Source organism: Haliotis rubra, unplaced genomic scaffold (genome assembly GCF_003918875.1).
Source record: "Haliotis rubra isolate DU_JTF1 unplaced genomic scaffold, ASM391887v1 Scf277, whole genome shotgun sequence".
Lineage (NCBI taxonomy): Eukaryota > Metazoa > Mollusca > Gastropoda > Lepetellida > Haliotidae > Haliotis > Haliotis rubra.
Window position 1 is genome coordinate 424,037 of NW_025766858.1, and position 11,010 is coordinate 435,046.

Here is an 11,010-nt window from a genome sequence, read left to right on the forward strand (position 1 = left end):
TACGAGTTGGTCGAGTTCAGAACGAGTTAGAACGGGTCTGTGCGTATTAAGAACGAGATAGGACGGGATTGAACTGCCTGAAAACGTTGTCTACACGGGTTGAACGGACAACATTACCCACTCTAAACGTAATACCAACTGTTGTTTCGGAACGGGATAAAGACGAGATAGACGTACTGAGAACTGTTTATGGTCGAACTAGCATCGTAATTATTACAAAAGTTATACGTTCTATCCCGTTCGAGCCCGTTTTACAAATATCTTTTGGACTGGAATATTGCTGGGTGCAGCTTTGAACAACAAACCAACCAACAGGTCTGTCTAGTACGGATCTCGTTGGAATCACCAAAGCAGTTTTGGTGTTAAAACATCAATTTAGGATAATCTCATGTTTGATGAAGTACTGATAAAAGCTGCGTTGAAATCAGTCATGTTTGTCATACAGAGTCAAACACAGTCATGCCGGATGACAACATTGCACCAAACTATACTGAGGTTGATTTCTCAACGCTTCATGAGCAAGAGGTACGTGAAGTTGAACCAAACCGAAACATGAGTTTCATTAAGCTATTCAGACAATGACCTACTTTTCAGCCGATCCGAATTTTCTCGTGTGAAAGTGAAAAGAGCCTCGTTTTGACATTTCAACGATTTCCAGAGATCCGTCTGTCAAAGCACGCTGTACGACAGAGCACACTGCACGATGTGTTTGTAAGGATTAGAAGGAGCGTATTGTCGCAATATACAATTGCTTAGATGTATCAAATAATACTGATTAATATTTATGTATCCAGTTGAATGAATTGGTCTCAACATTCTGGACTGGTTATTGTATTATGTTGCGCAATAGGACGAAACCCAGTCAGTAGAAAACGAGACTGTTGTGTAATGTTTTGACTTGGAGGTTTGATTATAAAGTAACGCATCAGAGGTAGTAAGAATGTTGTGCATCTCTTTTAGCAATATCCAACCAATGTCACAAAACTGGGCTCCATTTCACAGAGCGATCGCTGCGCAAAGGTGATAGTAACCATACTTTAACATAGACTTACGACAGTCGTAGCGCTACGATCGTTTTGTGGAACGGGTCCCTGGGCTTCACACATTGTACCCTCGTGGATCATTATCCCTTCGAGTGAACGCTATGATCGCTTGGCTACTCACTACCCTTTGTCAACATGAGCCGAAAATGAAACCCGTAACGCCGAAGGCCCGGGTTCGATTCCCAACTTGAATATTATGCGGGAATTACAATTAATAAAGTTTCGTGAACGTGGCTGTGTGAACCCATTTTATCTGGGGTTGTTGCGTTGCCTTGGACCAGTATCTAACAGGCCAATGCTTGAAGACTTCCTCGAATTTGTGAGAACAGCTTGAGATTTATTGTTCTTCTACTGCAGGTCACACAATAAGCGAAATACATATTTAAGAGAATATATACATTTTATTTATGTGTATTTTACTATGTACAATATACAAACAAACTAATTTAGCCATTGTTTGTCAGTGGGTTCAGTTGACATTATTGTAGACAATACAAGAATCATGTATTATTGCGGTCTTATCAAAAATGATCAAATCGATTTCAATCATATTTTATATCATTTTAATGTCATTATGAAGCTGTGAACATGGCTACCAGTCAGACAAGTGTCTTCATTCCGTTGCCCTGATCACAGAGTGCAAGGAACTCCACACTTTCGTAATCATAACGTTATTCAATTGTTATCATTTCAATTCGGAAACATTGTATTATGTTGACATAACGATAGCACAAAGCAAAATACAGTTGAACGTTTAGCATGAACAACTTTACATCAAAGTAAAACGAAAACAAAATCTCTACTCATGTATAAACACAATCATCACTGTCATTTTCCGTTGTCTATTTTCATGTTCCTTTGCTTCGTAACGATTAACATTTTCGTTTCAGTATTGTTCGATACTTAACAACTTTTGAGACAAATAAATTACATTCCTGATTCTAGAGTTATGTGTTTAACGAAAAAGAGTCACAGAAAACAAAATGGCTGCCGATACAAGAATGCCCGAGACTGTAATGGCTGCACTTCCGCCTTTTGTATTGCCGCCGCCGCCTGGAATTTCCTTGGTGACAATATGAGGTTTCTCGGGTGTCGTGACAACTGGTCTGGGTGTGGTCATCATTGTGGGTGGTGTAGTAGCTGCCTGGCACATCTGTCGAAGACCAGCCTGGAATGATGGCTCCTGGAGGCAAGGCTGGGGGAGAATGGTACACTCGGCTTGGTTCCTCAGACTTGTCTCGGAAGCCGCACATGTTCCTCTGAAGGCCTGGAGCTCACAGTTCACTTGGTTCAGTCGCACTCTGTGAAAGGGAAATCGTATTGTAGTGAAAATACGAAGACAGCGATTTTTGTTTCTTGAGATGATATTTTTCCGGAAACGTAAAAAACAAATGATAATTTCGATAATTCTTCGACAGTGTACTTTAGGCAAGCGCTAAGCCAGATTTTTAAGTGTAGGCAGATTATTGTTTAACCCTTGGCTCATTTGAGTTGTAGATAAACCGTTAGGTTCTATGAACATTTGGGTTATATCTAAGTTTTAACTCTCCTTTGCATGTACTTCTGGAGATCGGATGCGCTCGCCTTTGTATCGAGAGTATATAATGGTGATGCATTCATCCATGCTTAGGATCGCAATAATACAAAAAACTCGCATGCATTACTATGCCGATTTTAGCAATATTCCAGCAATATCACGTCGGGAGACACCAGAAATGGGTCAGGCCGAGAGTGTGATGTCAAGGTCGACGCATACGTACCCGCAGAGTCTGAGCACAAACTGTGATGGAGTTACAGATCCTGTTTCCATCCGACCGATCACAACCTCTCTCAGCTGAGTGAAGGTTTGCTGTGCGCATGTTGCAATACCTTGGTTTTGGGTGAAGAAGCACTGGAAGGCACTCAGATAGGCTGAAAAACACACATGACATTTAGGGTCATCACGCATAAAAACAGTCCTGTATCATATTTGATATACACATAACCGTTGCCCTTCTCAACGTCAACTTAATGCTACAGCGTGGTGGGTACAAAGTCTATTCTTGATGTGCACATTTCTACTAAAAGCAAGAAAAGACCTCTCACTCACTCACTCACTCGCTCACTGACTCACCCTCTAGGTTTACTCTTAGAAAGCGGCAATAATCACCAAAGCATGTTAACATCCACAATATTGCAAGGATAAATCCTACACCTATAAACCGTTATGTTGATTTGCGGATTTTTCGGATGGTAAAACATTAAACTCACTGTCTCTTGCTCTGCACAGGAGATTGGCGGTTCTCTCCATTGCGACGATGTCAATGCCCATTTCATACAATCTGGGTAGAGTAGTGGGGCAACTCTGTCCGACTTGCCTCAGGCACGTAAATAACTGTTGGCGAACTCTGAAGAATAACATTATTTTATCCATTAAACATTCTTTATTTTCCAGTAAATAACATTTATAAACAGCAAGCAACCAGGTCTTAGTCCCATGCTTTATATTTGTTTTGATACAGTTTGGTATAATTTATAAATGAGATTATATTGAACTGCGCGCGTGCCAGAGAAATACAATACAATACTCTCTTTCAGCTGGTTAATCTGAATTTCTCTCTTGCTAGAAATATGTAAAATGGGACATTGTCTCTGGAACGGCTCTTAGATAATCCGAAAGTGTTTCCAAACAGATCATTAAACAAATCCTATGTATTGACACATTCCTTTGATATCGAGCAGTCGCCACATCTTGAGTGGGCATGAGGCATTAAATTAGAGATGCATATGGAAAATATTTCAACGAGATATTTTCCATAATCAACATTTACGAGTTTTGTGATCTATTTATTACACACAGGACGGGAAAAACAGTGTGATCCATGATGACAAATCAAGCAAACGATGCCGGATGTAAACAAAACGCAAGGGAGATAACTCTGTCACGACAACTTTATAGATGACAATAAACAATTAGAAATTGACACCGAAACTGAATTTTAATTATCCACAAATCTAATGTGTTGTTTGGTTGGCATTTTTAGTCAAAAACTGCTTGAATAGAGTATTAATGTTAATTTAAAATATCGAGGTGGCAACAGAAACTTCGGCATTATGACGTCATTATTGTTGAATAAGCTCATAAAGATATGTGTAATAAAGGATGGAAAAACATGTACCCGCAGAAGCGCTCTGTTTCGGCGCTCGTGTTGCCAATAAAGGAGAACTTGTCTCCTGTCATGGATGTGTTCAAGCTTCTGTCTGGGTCGATCTGAGCTGTCACAAAACACCCGGATAAACTTTGCATAGCATTCCTTTCACAAGCTGAAACAAAAAATATCAGTTGCAAATCAGCCAATTTCAACTTTTCGTGAGTGAATGATTTTAGGTTTACGCCGCTTTTAGCAATATTACAGCAACATCACAGCGAGGGACACCAGAAATGGGCATTTACACATTGTACCCATGTGGGAAATCGAACCCAGGTCTTCGGCGTGACGAGCGAACGCTTTAACCAACCAGCTACCCCACCGTTCCGTTTCAACTTTGAACACTTAGTAACTGTGTTCAACAAATGTAAATGTAATAATCTTTTAATTGACAATAAACAGTAGATCTACATTAGGTTTGAATGTTTGACCTCTAACTGTATAACTATGTCAACAAGTGCAATTGCGATGAAAATATTAAAAATATGTCAAATAACAAATACTAAGCTCATTTTATGAGGCATTTGATAGATGATTAATATTTCAATCGATATATCATTCCAGAAAAATGAAGTTCAACCACAATGTGTTTCAAATTATATTGGAAGGTTTCAACAATATTGACAAGAATCGAACTTAAAATTATGACTCTAATGTCAGTTACTTACGCTCCATGCAAAGTTGTTCAAGGATCATCAAGAGTGACCTCCCGCTTGTATCAATCATTGTGACCTCATCTGCAGTACATGTAGTATTGGTGAACTGCGCCTTTAGTTGGAGTACACAGGGAATAATAAAGTCCAGCTCGGCGGGCCTGCAAGCAAAACGTTTCTGTATTACCATATCTGCCAAAACAGATTCGACTGACGCAGAACAAAAATGAAAATCATAAAAATGGAACACTCAAAAGGACTGACAAGACGGATTGCCGAAACAATCGTTATTCGGCTGGATAAAAATTATGTGCGCTTCGTTACAAGTTGCAGATTATGCAGGAACTGTTCTGGGGCCGTTCACATAAAGGATCGTAGCGTTACAACTGTCATAAATGTTGGATAAACTATTGGAATTACGTCCCCTGGACACCGTTTCACAAAGCGATCGTAGCGCTACGACTGTCGTAAGTCTATGTTGAAGTATGGGAGGTACGATCACCTTAGCGCTTCGATCGCTTTTTGGAACGGGGGCCAGGGCCTCCTTTCACAAAGCACTAAGGTGATCGTAAGTCACTATGATAACCTTAGTGCAATGTTAAAGAATGGGAGTTAAGGTTAACCTTAGTAAAGGTTGCTTCGTGAAAGGAGCCCCTGCACCGCTGGTTGTCAGGTTCAAGTCGACACTGTTGGTACCGTGTGTAAGACTGAGACGCCATGTTATTGGTTTTATATGCTGGCTGATTAGGGTCATCGCTTTCTCGCCTTAAAATTTTAGGGTTACACAAAATTTTGCTGTTTCACTAATTATGGTCAAACAGGTTGCGCTTAACGACTTGCATCAAACTTGGAAATTTACCAACGTAAGCTCCTTCAAAAAATAGTAACTGCATGTAGATGTAAAACGATATTTTTTCGAATTTAAAACTCTTGCTAAGGACCAAAAAATCCAATGGAATTGTATGTGTGCTTTGCCCTATCTCATCAGGTTGTAAAACCGGAATCAGACAGAACCAATGGAAATCTTGAAGTTTGATTCATCCTGTTTTCTCGTGCTGTTCATCACTGGATTGTCTGATCCAGATTCGATTATTTACAGACCGCCGCTATATAACTGGAATATTGCTGAGTTCACTCACTCACTCACTCACTCACTCACTCATCATGTGTTCAATCCTTTGATTCATACACAGTCATTTGAATTTCATAAACCTCATTCAAATCTCAATCCTACATTCACTACACCTTACATTTATTGGTATGTATCTGTTTGGGTGGTCTTACATACCTGCAGACTTTCTGCCTGTAGGAAGGAACAGTTTCCCCGGGGGGTAGGCTCCCGGACACGTTCTGGGTGATGAGAAACAACACACCCTGGAAGTCCAACCCCCTTGGGTCAAAACAACGTGGACTGAGTTGCTGGTCAAAGCTCTGCATACATTGGCCGCCCTGGGGTGGTTGTTGCTGGGCTAATATTATAGACACCAGGGATATGGCGACTGAAAAATAAAATTGATTAACAACTTGATATTTTGCAATTATAAGCACCTTCTGGTGTGTTTTTGAATGTCAAAGAAAATGGAACTTCATCTGTCATTCAATCATGAATGTCAAATGACACCATCAAAACGCCATCCACTTTTTCATTGAGATGATTTCAGATTGTCAGATGTTTTAGCGGTTAAATCAACTAATGCCCCCCAAAACAAGGAATCATAATAAACGAAAACATATTACTGAGGATTGGTTGAAATGGAAACACGAGGGGCCACGAATGATTTTATTTTAACCAAATCCGAGGGAGTGTGCTTTTATCTCGGGAAGTGGACGTAAAATGTCTGTCGATTAAAACCACTGGTTAATCCGAGACCATGAAGGTTGCGAGTTTTATTTATCTTTCGATTTTACAGTATTTCGTAATATGACCTTAAATTAACATTCTAATATGTGCTGTGTAGATAGGGTTCAAAGCAAAATAAATATCAAAGCAGTAACATTCAGTCGTATATTCCTGGGACAAATATTTCATGAAAACAAATATAAGGATATATATGAATGACATATCCATTTGTGATAATAATATCTGTTTATTTTAACCCTAAGTTTTCTGTTTATACGTTTAATCGATTTCAAAAGGATAACGTTTACACATAAATTGTCGAATGGTAATTTTTAGATAATTTGTTTTAAATTAAACGTTGTCTTGTTTAATTTTGCAATCATCAAGCCGTATGTATATCTATTTTTTCTGGTTACTAGTTTCTGTTTAGAATAATATATTCATGTCAATATCTGACAATATTACAGGTGGCAAAAAATATGTGTTACAAAATAAGGTGTTGATGCCTATACTAAGGAAGGTCATCTTTATGGCGTGAATCAATTTGTCTACTCCGTATTAATTACACGGGTAATCATGCCCATCAGCAGGCTATCAACATGATCTACGATGTTGCCCCTGGCCACTTAACCCGGTAGTACGTTCAATGTGCAAGGATGTCGTGATGCTGCGGGTGCGATAGGATAAGCAATGAGAATGCAGTATTTTCAGTTCTAAGGTCCTAGAAGTATTTTTAGATGTTTGTTTTTAAAATTTTAATAAACCTAAAATAATACGGAACTATTTTAAAAGGAAAAAATAATCAGGAACTGTGATACAGTTTTCGGTTTATTAAATAAGAAGGTGAAGATATGAAGGAAACAACTGACTCGAGTGGGTGAGTTGGGTTAACTTTGAGCGTTATTTCAAATGTGGGGCGGAGGGGTAGCCTAATGGTTAAAGTGTCCGCTCCTCGCGCTGAAAGCCCGACTCAATTCCCCACATGAGTACAATGTGGGAAACCCATTTCTGGTGTACCCCGCCTTGATATTGCTGGAATATTGCTAAAAGCGGAGTAAATCCATACTCCCTCACTCAATATTTCAAATGTGTGAGTGGAACCAAAAATAAGAACGAATTAGGAAAACCAGACCCAAAGATCATAGGATCCCGGCTTGCGTAACTCTGCACAGCGGAATGTGCCCGCCTGTTCCCGAGATGCTCAAGAACAGGAATAACATTAACCAGCATATGGACATTAGTGTTAATTTTGAAATATGTTCATAAGAAAACATTTTGAAAACTAAGACTGTCTTTTGTCCAAAAGAGTTGTTCCTGTTCTTGAAAATTCGTTTTTGTCCAAATAGTTTTGTTCATGTTATTAAACAAAATAGTTTTGTCCAAATATTTATTCATGTTCTTGAAAATGCGTTTTGTCAAAATAGTTTTGTCCAAATATTTATTCATGTTCTTGAAAATGCGTTTTGTCCAAATAGTTTTGTCCAAATATTTATTCATGTTCTTGAAAATTCGTTTTGTCCAAATAGTGTTGTTTATGTTCTTGAAAATCTGTTTATGGTCAGTTTTAACCCTGATTGTGTTTTCATCTTCAATATTAAATAACAATAACATTCTCATTTTCCTGGTGTCGTTAGGCATGCTTTTGATCTCATCATCCAAAAGCTCAGATTTTTTGTAGTCAGTCCCACACTGGTTTGTGAACAATGATGACCACTGTTTATTAGTACATGCGTCATGAGCGACTTCGAAATGAAAAAGAATGATTCCGGAAGAAATATTAAAAGACTTAAGCTATCGCCATGATATCATTTATCAATGTAGTTTATCCACGTAATGTGGACTCCGAACCACCCGAACTAAAATATGCTTATACCCACTAGTTAGTTTCTTCAACTTATGTTAAGTCTCCCCCTAATTATAGTCTGTTTCAAATATGTGACAAATAGTCTGCTATTTTCAATGCAATTACGTCGTATTAAACATCCCAAAATCTACTGACGTATTGAAAGGACTTTCATGTTCGATAGTGTAGAACATGTACAGATGCAAATCGTATTTCATCGCGACTGAAAGTTAAATTCTTGGGCTTAGTGTTCTTAATGCTAATATTCAATACAGTTGAACAAAAGATACTATTCAAGCAAAAATCAAACTTTAAGAAATTTCCTGAAGACGAAAAAGATACAGAATTAAAACTACTTGATTAAACTTTCTAACACTCACATGAAATGAGTAGTACAGGAAATTACGTTACTTTTAGAGGAGCATTCCATATGAAAAGAATGCAAGCTATTGATATTAAAAACGTTTGAGACGCCTAAAAGACAAGGTTAATTGAAGGATGTCGCACTGAAACATATTTTCGCATTCTAAATGCCAAATACTGTTTGCCAAATACATGGTAAAACAATACTGTTTAAAGATCCCAGGATAAATATTGAATATAAAGGTAATATAACCTCTCTGTACTTACCAAGTGCAAATCCAAGAAATCCCATTGTCGTTTTCATGATGATGTGTGTTTGTTAGTGTTGTGATACAACTAACCTGTGTTCTATGCTTACACCAACGAAATGAGTCGGCATATATAGCCAGGGACCATTTTGACTTAAAGCGCTGACGTTATTACTCATGGCTCTGACGAAGTCCACATGTGGGTGCAGTCACGTGATGTCAGCGGAAGAATACAAGATGGCCGCTGGGTAAGTGATTGATTAACGAGTTGTCAAAGACTGAAGCTCCGATCTATATGAATCGAAAACCGATGGTCCCTGGGGGAGTCCGGTTTGTACGGTCAGTCCCAAAACAAGGAACATTTCCTCAGGGCCCTCTTGATTTGTTTCGGTCATGCTCTAAACTTACTTTATCAGCTTGAAGGTGTGTCCAGCAAAGAGGATAATCAATGTAGTTTTGCGTAATTAGTTGTTTATTCTCACTGACCACCCTTTGATGTAAAAGATTAAGTGTTTAATTGCTTCCTCATTTAGGAAGGCGGGGCACCAATGATAGTAGCATCTACAGGAAGGTTCTCATCAGTTTACTACATGTTTGTAAGTGATATCATGTGAACTATGGACCTATTACTTCCGGAATTTACTTGACCTTGAAGCGATTTCTGGTTTCTGTCCCTAAATATATTTTGTCTCTGACCTAAACTGTTTACGTAATGCATGGTATCAAACAACAATTTCTACATACTATAGATAATAATGTGACATCGATGCCTGCAGTAATAATATTATTACTGTGAAGTCGATGTGCAAATAGAGTGGAAAAGAAACTCGTACAATTAATGTTTTATATTTGCTGAAAGCCAGTGACAAGTAGTTCGACTCTTGTGTCCATTTGAAACCCAAATATATTACAAGTTCCGCCCGAAAGATAGGCGTGTATCTACAGTCGGATAACGTCTTCCATCATTTATAAGCTACAGAACAAATCACATGTTACATAGCAGGATATATATATAGCAGGAACGTTTATGTCAACTCAAAGCCAAAACCAGTTTCCCACGTGCATAGTTCGTCATCAATGACCCGTGAAGATCCCAGGTTAGAATATTGATCTTCAGTAACCCATGCTGGTAGCAGGAGGCGACAAACGGGATCGGGTGGTCAGGCTCGCTGACTTGGTTGACACATGTCATCGGTTCCCATTTGCGCTGATCGATGCTCATGTTGTTGATCACTGGATAGTCTGGTCCAGACTCGATTATTTACTGACCGCCGCCATATATCTGGAATATTGCTGAGTGCGGCGTAAAACTAAACTCGCTCACTCTTTCCCCGACGTCGTGGCTCGCAGCTCATGATACTGATCACCGGACTGTCTGGTCCAGACTCCATTATTTACTGACCGCCGCCATATAGCTGAAATATTATTGAGTGCGGCGTAAAACTACACTCACTCACTCACTCACTCGTCATCCATTATTCTGACAATTTTAAAGATAATTATTTTATCTCTGTTGACCATTACTTGTGTCAAACGTATTGATTCTGATTTTAGTTTTGTTGTGATTTACTTGAATTTCATAAACTGCATATGAACTAACGATGTGCGTCTGCAACGTGCGGAACATCTGTCGGCTACTGGCATGTTGGAAACTAGCAGAAATCAGCGTTAAGTGGCCCAAATCCGAGACTGAATATTATCTGGGTATGGAACAAGTTCCAACAAACGCAAAATGTTGACGATCGACCCCGTGAAGGACATCCTATGTCACTGATAAGAGCACAGGATCCGCCGATTCGAAATGCTCTTCGAAATCAAGCTTAGATGCGAAT